Source organism: Coenobita brevimanus, chromosome 73, assembly GCF_032717465.1.
Source record: "Coenobita brevimanus isolate Jiangsu-jjx chromosome 73, ASM3271746v2, whole genome shotgun sequence".
Classification (NCBI taxonomy): Eukaryota; Metazoa; Arthropoda; class Malacostraca; order Decapoda; family Coenobitidae; genus Coenobita; species Coenobita brevimanus.
Genome location: NC_137026.1, coordinates 20830838 through 20844143, shown reverse-complemented (window position 1 = coordinate 20844143; position 13306 = coordinate 20830838). Strand labels below are relative to the sequence as shown.

Here is a 13306-nt window from a genome sequence, read left to right as displayed (position 1 = left end):
GGTAATGTACAGCAAAGCTGAGAGGAGAGGACGGACGTGACTCGACTGAGAAGCATGCGAAAATGTGTTTACCAGAGAAGGGTTAGTTCATTTTCTTGCCGCAAACGAGCACGGCGCTGTGTAGTGTGCCCATTTTGAATTTTTCGTATTTCCTCTCGTATTGCTTTTCGTACCATCGAGACCGAGGCTTTTCGTATTGTGGAATTTGTCCTACATTCATCGCTTTCTTACCATCGAAAATTCGTACATCGAGTTTTCGTATACTGAGGACTCACTGTACAGTAAAAGTCCATTAATCCAAACACTGATTATCCGAAAATCCCAGTAATCCAAATTTTTGAAGAAGGCTGACAAAAACTCCAAAAATAAAAAAAATCAAAGATAAAAATTCAAACTGAGCGCCAAATGCGCCGAAGTGCCGAGCGGTGTGGTCACGGATCAGGTAATGCATGGATTGGCAACTCCTCATAAACAACCGACCACTTTTTAATCTGTACCGTATGTTTAAGGAATTTTCTACAGTAATACATATTAAGTTTTTGTGCTTTCACAATACGTGCATATTATTATTAACCCTCGACTTACTCTCTATAATTGGATTTACCTGCCTACAACTGCTGTTTTCAACATTATTCATTACTGGTGAGTTAAACAACCCATAACATCCTTTAATTTACCAATTACAGTTCGTGTCTTCAGTAATACATTATTAAGTCAAAAATTTGTGTAATACGTAATGTTAATATGTGCCTCTTACCACATCTGATGTGGTAAAGAGGGAGAGAGAGAGAGAGGGAGAGCGTAGGAGAGAGAAGGGGGAAAGGATGCTGGCACAATTGTTACGTATACGGTACGGCCGTGTAAGCATAACATCCATTAGCTTGAAGATAAGAGCGAACACCACGCCCTGAAATAGATGCTATGGGCGAGTGTGAGTCAGTGTGTGGGTAGCCGGAATGAGTGAAGGACAAGGCAGCAGTGATCCTGTGGATTATTTAGACAGATACTCCGAAGGATGTACTTCACGTGTGATGTGTGACTCCATGACCATCCTGTGAAGGTGCTATTCCAATGAGGATATTATGCTTGTGAGGGACTAGTGTTGCTACCTTACACTAATACTGTACGACAGAAAATGGACTCGCCACAAGTATGACAGAATAAACAGTCGACCATGACCGACAACAGCGCTGGGCGGTGCTAAAGTCTACAGAGGCGGCCTACCTACGATCGGCGACACCGCCGCTCAGGACATCTTGGGTTGTGAGTGGGTAGACTCCGCAGGACTGTGAGTGTTGATAAACAACTTTACTCAGGCAACTGAAAGCCGGGAGCTGATACACTACGTCTGGTTCATTGTGAAGAAAATACAGCATTAGTTTACGTACTGGGATAGGAGTTTATTACTTGTGCCAGACAGTGTTAAAAAATTGTGACACACTGAATGTGAGAAATGTGAGTGTAATATTCAGGAAGTCGGTATTGATATTGTGACATCGTTTATATGCTATAAAGTAGTGAATTAAAGCTAATTAACCTATCTTGGATATTAAGAGTTGTGATTGATACTGGGCTCTCATTGAGAAGATTGTGGTGTCCCACTGTACTTTAAAGGCTAAGTTCAGTGCTCGCTGTCTGGCTGTTTGGGCGTATGATGGGATAAACGCTGCATGAATGAGAGTGACTAAAAAAAAAAGAAAAAAGAAAAGGGCAGAACCCTACCTACAGTATAACATTCCAGGAGGAACCTAACCTAAACATACCGGGTAGAACCCAACCTATAACATACCAGGCAGAACCCAACCTAGAAAATATCGGGCAGAACCTAACCTAAGCATACCGGGCGGAACCCAACCTATAACGTACCAGGCGGAACCCAACCTAGAACATGCCAGACGGATCCTAACCTAAACATACCGGGCTGAACCCAACCTATAACATACCAGGCGGAACCTAACCTATGACATACCAGGCGGAACCTAACCTATGACATACCAGGCGGAACCTAACCTACAACATACCAGGCGGAACCTAACCTGTAACATACCAGGTGGAACCTAACCTACAACATACCAGGCAGAGCCTAACCTACAACATACCAGGCGGAACCTAACCTATAACATACCAGGCGGAACCTAACCTATGGGACATACTAGGCGGAACATATCAACCTGGACAACCCAGAGGGAAAGGAACGGGCAGAATTGTCGGACAGAACGTAACCCATGGAACGGCCCAAAGGATAGTCGAGGAGGCCAGGGAAGCGACGGAGGGAGAGGAGTACGAGATGTATGCTTTGGGGGCAATGAGGGAACAAAGGGAGGAGGAGAGGGCCGAAACTGGGCTGCAAGAATGCTTAGAGAAATGGCCAGCAGTCGAAGAGAGACAGACTGAGGCACACAAGAATGTATACATGAGAGTCCTCATACTGGCTTTGCAAATCCTGCAAGAACAGAACAAAGCAGTCCATGATCGCCTGACACAGTTGGAGAGCATAATGAGTACGGAAGGGAGGAATGAAATGAGCTTGAGGTCACAGGTACAGCCAGAGACAATAGTGGTACATGAAGGACCGGCAAAGAGGCTGAGATACAGTGATGGCACAGGAGACAAACAAATGTGGGAGACTAGGGAATCCCAGCAGGGGGAGCAAGGACAGACACAAAAGGCCACAACTTTACATCAAGAAGAGTCAACAATTAGCAGGCAAGGGCCAGAGTGGCAGAGATCAGAAAACCTGAAACCGACTAGATGGGGAACGGACTAGCCGACACGTGCTACCCCTATGGGCATCAAGGTGATTGCCTCCATCTTGAGGGAGTTGATGGTCACCATGAGGTTGTCACAGACCTGACTACCAACCTTTGAAGGAAATAGCTGGAGGGAGTACTGGGAGTTCATCCGTGCATTCGAATGGCACATTGGGAGGGCTGCAGTCCCAGAGGAATATAAGCTGCAGATGCATATGCAAGCATGTACAGGGCCTGTCAGGAACACGCTACAAATGTGCAATGATTTGGACCCATGAGAGGGTTATAAGAAGGCGATGGTCATATTGGAGGACAGATACGGAGGCAGTTATCAGTACGTCTGAGAGATTGTGGAAGGAATACTTGAAGGGCCCATAATCAAAGATGAGGATGAAAGTGGCCCTAGAAAATTCGCCGATGAGTTAGGGTCATGTATTTTGAGTCTGGAGACCAGCGGGAGATTACGGGAGTTGGGCACCGTTCGCTCGACGGACACACTGTCGCATCGGTTACCTGAGAAGGCACTTATGTGGTATGAGGACGAAGTCTTTGCCCACAGCAAACGATATGGGTATTATCCTGACATTAAATGGTTGAAAACCTTTATTCTGGAGGAGGCGGACAGAGTAAGCATGAGGACGAGAACTGAGGAAAGGGGAGCGTCCACCAAGTGAGCCATTGAGGTTGGTGCTAGAAGGAATCCAGACAGGCATGTGATTGGCTTGGCCACCATTGGTGATGACGAACCTGCAAGTGAGAGAGACGTGTCGGCTGTGTGTGAGGCTGCACACACTGGTGGGATGCAAAAAATTCCGTGCCATGGGAGTGGAAGAAAGGAGGGGCACGGTCAGACAGCTCAAATACTGTTATGTTTGCTTGAACGATACCCACTTAGCAGCTGAATGCCGGGCCTCAGTATGGTTTGACATAGGGAGTTGTACTGGGAAACATTCGCGATGGATACACCCAGCTGGCCTGGTAAGGCAAAGGCAGGAGTCCTGGTACCATGGGGAACCCAGGAAGGGAGACAGAGCAAAAACACAGATGGAGGATGAGATGAAGCCGAGAGATGATCGTCATTGTTACATTTAGTGGGAACAGGCGCATGGAAGCAAGCAGGGAGTACACCGAGCAGAGCTGGAGAGGAGAAATGCTTCTTGTGGACAGGCCGACAAACAGGATGAGGCAGACATGGAAGGGGCACTTAAGAGGCCCAGGCTCGACAGGGACAACGTGGATGCATTGGCGGCTTCGCAAAGTGACGTTGCCCATTGTTGAGGTAAAGGTGGCTGGTGAAGGATCGGATGCCGTGGTTCAGACGAAGGCACTTTTGGACTCTGGCAGCAACTGAACCTTCTGTACGACCCAATTGGCAAGCAGACTAAAGGCACCACGGAGAACCGTATGGGTAACATTAGACACTGTAACACAAGTGACTGTGCAGCGAACTGAGGAGATAGACTTAGTAGTTAGCAGCGGGCATTCCCATAAACCAAACCGGAAGATATTGCTGCCCGGGGTGATTGTCACCCACCAACTCCCTGCATTGCTGAAGGACTCAGTAGCCTCTGTACAGGACATGGTATGATGGAGTCACTTGGTGGGAGTAGAGCCACTGAACACATACGAAGGTGAGGTGCAGCTACTGATTGGTCTTGATGCGCCACAAGCAATGACACCCTTGTAGGTCAGGGCTGGGAGCGGTGGAGAACCTTTTGAAATAAGGTCACCATTGGGATGGACCGTCAGCGGACCTGTACGACCTCGTGCTGAGGTGGAAGACAGACCAGATGAGGTAGGAAGTGTGGCTGTAGTCGATTGCAACTCCCAGGAAACACGATTGGAGGAGGAAGTGCGACAGTTTTAGGGACTGGACGCAAGTTATCTGAAGAAGGGAGATAGCCTATCTGTTGAACACAACAGAGGGATGAAATTGTGGTTGGGCGCAGCAATAAAGGTGATGGGACACTACCAACTCCTTATACCATTCAGACATAATCCACCCAAGCTCCCAGACGACAAGTTAATGGCACTGAGGAGGTTAGAGAGTCTGAAGAAGAGGCTGCTCAGAGACCCACCCTTATGCCGGTGCTATGCAGAAGAGATGCAGCTGCTGCTAGATGAAGGTTATGCCGAATCAGTTATCGATAATGAACTTCACACAAGGCCTCACGTGACCTGATATCTGCCACACCCTCCTTTGTTAAACCCGAACAAGTCCGGAAAGGTGCGCATTGTATTCGACTGTGCAGCAGAATGTGGACCGGTGTCTTTAAACAGCCAGGTACTACAAGGGCCTGACCTAAATAACAAACTGCTGGGGGTACTCCTTGGCGCTGGCGGGCAGTTGGAGAGAGCTCCCTTGATGACGGACAGCAAGTACCCTGTGCTGTTGCTGCGGGAACACTATGTCATGGAGCTTATTGTAAGAGAAACCCTTGAGAACAAGGCTGGGCACTCGGGAAGAGAACATACACTTGAGGTAATGCGCCAGGAATTCTGGGTGCCCAAGGGATGGAGACTGATTGACCGGGTGTTAAAGGGATGTCACATTTGTTGTTGAGTCAATTGGAAGGAGTCACTGCAAAGACAAGCTGACCTCCCTGCCGACAGGGTATGTGTGGTGAAGGCATCATTCACGCATACTGGAGTGGACTCCTTTGGATCATTCACTGTGAAGCAGGGTAGGAAACAGGTGAAACGGTGGGGTTGTCTGTTCACTTGTCTGAACTCTAGAGCCATATACCTGGAGATTCTCGATGGACTGGACACCGATTCTTTCCCCAATGCAATAACGTGCTTCTCAGCAAGGAGGGGTTTACCAGAGCACATTCGTTCCTACGGTGGAACAAACATGATAAGAGCAGATAAGGAACTCCGGGCTGGGAAAAGGATGACAAGGTCCACAGTGCATTGTTAAGGAAGGGAATTGAGTTGGAGTTCTACCCCCCACATGCATTGCACATGGGCAGTGTCTGGGAGCGACAGATCCGGACTGTCTGGAAGGTCTTGGAAGCGATAATAGGCGCGCAAGTCATGGACGACGAGTGACTCCACACGCTCTTCTGTGAAGTGGAGGAGATAGTCAGTGGCAGGCCCATCGCCTCAATCTCCAACTACGTTAGCGACCTCGAAGCTCTTACCCCACTGCATATTCTGCGTCGTAAGACGGTACCCCACTGCTCTTTAGGAGGTAAAGCCAAAGAGCCTATAGGGGACAGCTACCGGAAGAGTTGGAAACATGCACAGTTCCTAGCAGACCAGTTCTGGAATCAATGGTTGAAGGTGTACCTACCAGCCTTACGACAACGCCAGAAGCAGTTCAAGCGGCTGCGTAATTTTCAAGTGGGGGACCTGGTATGGATTTGAATGTGCCCATAATCACGGGGTTCTGGGAAGGCTGGTAGAGGCGAATCCCGGTGATGATGGTGTGGTGAAACACGTGAAGGTCAGGACATCCGCATGCAAAACCCTGACCTGCCCTGCAAACAAGCTGTGTCTGCTGGAAAGGAGTGGCGAGTGAAAGGGTATGGTATTGGTCGTAACTGACCAACAGGGGGAATCTTACTGCATCTGACGCAGTAAAGAGAGAGAGAGAGAGTGAGGGAGAGCGTAGGAGAGAGAAGGGGGTGAAGGATGCTGACACAATGTTTATATATACGGTACGGCCGTGTAAGCATAACATCCATTAGCTTGAAGATAAGAGTGAACACCACGTCCTGAAATAGATGCTATGGGCGAGTATGGGTCAGTGTGTGGGTAGCTGGAATGAGTGAAGGGCAAGGCAGCAATGATCTTGTGGATTATTTAGACAGATACTCCGAAGGGTGTACTTCACATGCGATGTGTGACTCCATGACCATCCTGTGAAGGTGCTATTCCAGTGAGGATATTACGCTCATGAGGGACTAGTGTTGCCACCTTACACCCGCTACCCACACACTAATATTGTACAACAGAAAATGGACCCGGCACAAGTATGACCGAATAAATAGGCGAGTCCAGCTAGGCGTGTTTCATTACCCCATTTCCCCCTCGAAGATTGCAGGCGGCTACAGTGCCATATTGTATTGTGAATGAATGAAAAGTGATCCATTCAGTAAAATTTCAGTTTAAACATGAAATTGTCTTAGGGGTCCCACCCAAAAATCAGAAAAATCTGATAATCTGATGATTCTCGGTCCACTTGCCATTCGGATTAATGGAATTTCTAAATAAACGTTAGAAAATAAGAGAAAAAAAAAAGAAGGAGGTCGGCAACCAGAACAGTAACTAAAACGACGTTGAAAAGGCCATCCGATTGCATCATCAGTCGCATTCCGTGTCAATATAATTCCTCGTCAGAACATCATTGATTCTCTGTCACAACAGGTCACACCTTGGATGATTCTGTGTCATTCATACATTATTATTATGCATAGCAGATGTTTATTTAAGTGTCCTGGGACCGTCTGATGGTGGGATTGTATGCAGTGCTGCTGTTCTTCTCTACTGAGTTTGAACACAAGTTGGAGATCACATTCTGTAGTAACCTTGACTGGGTACAAGCAAATCAGGCACTGGTTTTAGGCTTAGGTTAGCTTAGTTTACAGCTGTTAGGCCATTTAGAGTGGCATTAAACTTTTTTTTTTTTTTTTTTTACTCATTTGGGTGGGTTTAGGACTTGGTTGGGGGGGGAACCCAAGGCTCAAAAACATATCCCTATACCTTACATGTTAAATCTACCTCGAGATACGATACCCCACCTAGCGATGTGTTTGTACTTAACCAATTGCATTGTTAAACTTGGGTTTATACTTACATGTTAAATCTACCCCGAGATACGATACCCCACCTAGCGATGGGTTTTTACTTAACCAATTGCGTCGTTAAACTGGGGCTAGCCTGTAGCTAACCTGTTGAGCTAGGTTGCTAATTCCCCTCTAAGTAGGCCTCTTCTGATTTGACACAGGTAGCCAAGGGTTTTTTCCACTGCCTGAAACATTTTTCAAAATTTTTTTTCGGTATCTCCTGCAGGTGCTTCATCGCTTTCGTCATGATCTTTTCTTTCGTCTCAAATTAGGAACCTTTCAGCTGAGGTTTGAGTTTGAGGAATAACCAAAAGTCTGATGAGCGGGGAGCCTGCCGGACCTGTGGGATGTTGTGCTTGGCCAAAAATTTCAGAATCAGTTGAGAAGAAGTGGCAGGGGCATTGTCATGATGCAGCTTCCAACTTGCCACTCTCCAAAAGTCTGGTCTCTTCTGTCGAACTGTGTCATGAAGACAGCTGATAATGTTGATGTAGTAATGTTTGTTGACAGTCCGACCTTCTGATGTGTATTCATGATGCACAGCACTATGGTAGTAAAAAAATACTGTCAACATTCATTTCACCATGCTGCGGACCTGTTGTGCTTTTTTTTTGGCCCTGAATGCTTCCGCTGGGAGAAGTGTGCTTTGGCTTCTGGGTCGTACCCATACACCCAAGTCTCATCTCCAGTGATAACGGTTTTCATAAAGTTTGGGTAACGAATTGCTCACTCCAGCATGTCTTGAGCAGCGATCATCCGAGAGAAGAGATCATGACGATTGCAGTGAAACACCTGCAGGAGATACCAAAAACTGACTGAAAAATGTTTCAAGCAGTGAAAAGAACGCTGGCTGCATGTGTCAAATTAGATGGGCATACTTTGAGGGGGATTAATGTCCTAGCTCAACTGGTTAGCTGTTTATATTTTCAGAGCCTAAGGTCAGATATTCTGAAAAGACCACATATTTCCTGTATCATTTTTGCATTGAGGTCATGTACTTCATGATGTCAAATGCACACAATGCCTCCCATCTTGCAAACCATTGCATTTTTTTCATTCATTCATTGCCAGACGCCATGTATCCCAAACGGGGTGGCCAACGGCTTAGAGTTAATTGTTTTACAGGGAGGGGCACTAATCCTCCACCAACCCCACTTGACACGTAGGGATGCCAACAGCATCTGGTGTTCCCAGGCGGTCACCCATCCAAGTACTAACCAGACCCAACGTTGCTTAACTTCGCTGATCGGACGGGAAGCGGTGTACTCAACGTGGTATGGCCGTTGCATGATTTGCATAAAAAAACAGTGCCACAGGCACACCATTGAGGTAAGTTCTTTATTGGCCACCCATATCTCAAGGCTATGGCATCAGTAAATTCTTGTTTGTTGAAGTTGAATCCTTTGTTCTGAGAGGCAGGGATGACAGCCAGTTTGATACCTCAGCCCCCTTTGCCATTTCAACTGTTTTGCACTGGTGTGATGTAAGATGTTTGGTTATGTGCAGTAGCTGGTCCTTTTGTCTTGCGTCTCACTCTTTGCTTATTTGTATGTTTATATCTTCTGCCATTGTTGGTTGATTTCACTCGTCTCAACCTGGGCACGAATCGTCTGTGTTGAGGGTTTGGTGAGCCCAGGTGAATTTATGTGTTCATACTGTGCCATGGCTGCTGGATTTATAATGTCAAGGCCTCCCATTCTCTGTGGTAGTGTTAGAAGATCCCTTTCTACTGGTGTGGGGATGTGGCCATTGGTCAGTGATAGGAGGAATGATTTCCTGATACCATTCTCCAGTGGTTGTAACAGCAACTGTATGTTGGGGATGGTCTGCATCACGAAGGTCCATTTCTTCCTTACTATCTCTCTGTCTATTGCCAGATGCCTTAATCCCGTAAGGGGTGGCCACAAACAAATCGCCTCCATGTTTCCCTGTCCCCTGCCATTTCACTGCCCTGTTCCCAGCTCACATCCCCCTCTCTCATATACCTCTCCACTCCATCCCTTCATCTCATCCTTGGCCTCCTCCTCCTCCTCCCTCTCCCCTCTTCCACCTCACTCCCATACACTCTCCTCCTCAGTCTCTCACTCTCCATCCTCTCCACATGGCCAAACCACCTTAGTGTGTTTCTCCTAACACTTCCTATCACCTCCTCATCCACACCACAATGCTCCTTCACTTCCTCGTTTTCCAGTCTGTCACTCCATGTGACTCCACATTCTCCTTTCAAATACTGTAACTCATTTCCACTGCTCTCACTCTTGACTTGTGTCCTTCCAGCAAGGTCCAAGCTTCACTTCCATAATATCATGCAGCAACTTTTTTTTTTTACTTTCATGTTTATTTCCCTATTTCTTGTCACTGCTTTAAAAAAACCAGCAACGTTCTTCTTTGTTGTGCCCTTTCAAGCACTTGAAGTGGAAAGAGGAGTGATAAAAAGTGACAGGAAAGGAAAAGAGTTACAAGGAAAAGTTAGCATCTCAAAGGCCTTGCTTGGGAATGCACTTCCAATTTGCAGTCATTCTAGTGAGAGTATGATCCTATCAAGGTTTCTTTTAATGTGCTTTGGAAAAGGGGGAGACTGAGGATGAGATTGAGGAATAGAGTGAGGAAGTATATGAGAGAGGGGTGTGTGAGTTGGGGGGAGGGCAGCAAAATGGCAGGGGACAGGGTGACAAGGAGGCCGTGTGTTTGTGGCACCCCTTTAGGATTTATGATGTCTGGCTGTAGATAGATAGACTTTCCACATCAGGTGGCTGTAACTGAGTGACAAGCCTTATGGTTTCCTGTAACCCAGGAAAACATTAATTATAATGCTAGGTGGCAACCATATACGTAACCCAATTACAGGGTGAAGTGGAGCCTTCTGTGGTGCCCCTGTTAACTGAGTGGAGAGATGCAAATGCAGCATCCATCCAGGAGCCAAACTTTCACATAATCCTCGTGCCTTGCTGTGGTGAGACGTTTTCAGCCACAAGTGAAGATTGGTTCACTGCACATGATGGTTATACAGGGGCAGTCACTTGCCTGAAGTCGGTGGCCCTGCTTAGCTAGACTGACTGATGTGTATCAACAACGACACTATAGTGGCATACCATATTGCTGTAGCTGATCATTAGTAAGTGGTAGGTGGGGACGCTCACCATCCATCCACTCGATGTTGTGCTGCTCTCGGGTGGCTGCCGTGTCCTGTCTTCCTTCCTTTTTTCCATCCTTCCTTGTACACCCTTCACTCCTTCTTTCTTTCCTCTCCCTTTCTGTCTACGGGTGACTCTATGCTGAGTGACAAGCCAAATAGTTTCCTGTGCACCAGGAAACCATTTACTATGCTGGGTGGTAACAAAATAACCAAACTATGGCACCCCTAGTGGTTTAGTGGGTAATTAAGGCACTCCAACCAGTTTGAGCCTGTGTTGGTTTATACTGTATCCAAGGGGTGGTTGGGGTTTATTGCTCATGTAATGCCACTCAGGAATGAGTAAGGCTGGTCACTCTCATCTTAAACGTCAGGACCAACTTACCTAGCCCGAGGCTTCTATGCTTCTCATGGGGCAACACTGGATTAGATGATGATGATGATGATTATCATTAGTGCAGTGTTGTTCCTGTAACTTGGCAAAAAATTGCCATTCTCAGTCTCCAGGGCAGAGTTGTAACACTGTGTTAACAATACTGTACAGTATTATACTACAGATAAAGAAGTGTTATGGAAAGAATGTTGAGCCGTAACATTGTCTTCTGCCACAGAGCTACTGGTAAGTGAAATGAGCTAAAAAGAATGGAAATCTGGGTCAGATTAAATTGAAAGAACTTGACTTTAGACAGTTTACAGCAAATGTCATAGAAGAGCCCACCAGTACTGTATTGGAGGAGTTAATGATGACCGTATCTATGCCACCAGTCTAAAAAGCCTGCTAAGCTGGATAAAATTGTCAGTATATAGTATAAAAAACTTCATCGATGGTATGTATCTTTCAATATCCATCTATCTCTACCTATAACTGGATGCTTTATTCCCGTAAGGGGTGGCCACATACAGTTTGCCTCCGTATTGCCATGTCCCCTGCCATTTCACTGACCTCCTCCCAACTTACACCCCACTCTCTCAAATACCTCTCTACCCCATCCCACCATCTCATCCTCAGTCTCCCCCTTTTTCTTCCTGCCTCCACTTCACATACAAAATGGTATCTGATTGGTGGGTGTTGTTTTGATGTTCCATGGTGTGTGTGGATGTGCTGCCATGTACTGTAATGGATGTTGTGGGTTTGTGGAGGCTGTGGCATGAATTAGTGTGCCTCATGTCTAGATGATTCTTGACTTTGAGAACTTTGATTTCGTGGTGTAGATGGTCTGTGGGTGTAGTAGCTGTGCAGCCTGTGATTATTTTTTAGGGCCTTGTTTTGTATGGTCTGTGGAGTGTTGTAGTGTGTTTTAGTGAGGTTAGAAGCCCAACCAGGGCTTGCATAATTCATCACTAAATGTATATATTGTTTGTATACTGTGGTGGTGGTTTCTTTGTTGTGTCCAAATGTTGTATGGGCAAGTGACCTTAAGGTGCAGAGTCTTAGTGCAAATTTATCTTTAATGTTTGTGATGTGTTGTTTAGATGACATTGATGTATTGTATATTACACCAAGGATTTTGTGTGTGTGTGTGTGTGTGTGTGTGTGTGTGTGTGTGTAGAGGAGTGTTATTTATGATGAGGTGTGGAATGTGACTGTGTTCTGCTGTCCAGTTTGTGAGAAGGGTCACTGTAGATTTGGCTGGGGCTATTTTGAACCTGTTTGTGGTGAACCATTTGTGTAGTATGTTGAGGTAAGGTTGGAGGATGTGTGTGGCTGTGTTTGCATTTTGGTGTGTACATGTAAATGTTATGTTGTCCGCATAGGAAGCTATGTGTATTTGTGGTGTGTGGGGTGTGGGTGTGTCATGCATATATAGGTTAAAGAGAGTGGGGGACAAAACAGATCCTTGAAGGATGCTGTTTGTGAAGTTTATGATGCTCAATGACTGACTGGCAAAGGTTACAAGTGCACATCTGCCTGCTAAATAGTGTGCCAGCCATCTTTTTGTATTATTGTGCAAGTTTGTATTGAATATTTTGTTTGTGAGGTTGTGGCGGGGGATGGCATAAAAAACTGTGCTAATGTCTAGTGTGGCTAGGAGTGTTATGTATGGTGGCCTAGCTGAATTGATGCCATCAAAAACTCTCTGTGTAAGGTCTGTAAGAAGAATGTTCGTGGAGTAGTGGCCTAAAACCATGTTGTGATGGGGCTAGGGGGGTCTGAGGTGCAACTAGTTGTGATTCCAGTCATTCAGTGACTTTGGAGGGGGTGCAGAGGAGTGTGATGGGGCGGTGTGTGGAAGGTAACGTAGGGTCTTTGTTGGGTTTGGGAATAGTAATGATAGAGCCATGCCTCCCGATCCTGGGTATTATGTTGTTTGATTGGTGAATGAGTTTGGGAGAGTGTGTAAGAAACGGAATCTAAAGGTGAATGTAGGGAAGAGTAAAGTGATGGTCTTTGAGAGAGGTGAAGTCAGTGAATGTACAGCGAGGTTGGATGATGAGGAATTGGAAAATGTGAGTACGTTTAAGTACTTGGGTAGTGTGACGAGTAAGGATGGAGGTTTGGAGGATGAAGTGCAGGAAAGGGTGCAGCAGGGAAGAAAGGTTGCTGGTTCTGTGAAAGCAGTGATAAGAAACAGGGAAGTGAGCATGGAAGTGAAAAAGTTACTACATGACAGTATTGTGATACCAACTCTAAC

At 46.2% G+C, this 13306-nt stretch overlaps 1 protein-coding gene and 1 non-coding gene across 3 annotated transcripts in view; one reads left to right on the top strand and one right to left on the bottom strand.

The window, feature by feature from the left end:
* The window catches only part of bys (Bystin), a 152677-nt gene that overhangs the window by 16496 nt on the left and 122875 nt on the right, over window positions 1–13306 (top strand). The gene's annotated exons all lie outside the window — the stretch shown is intronic.
* LOC145407598 (5S ribosomal RNA) lies at window positions 8710–8828 on the bottom strand. Its single transcript, XR_013898748.1, has one exon. It is a non-coding gene; the product is annotated as a 5S ribosomal RNA (ribosomal RNA).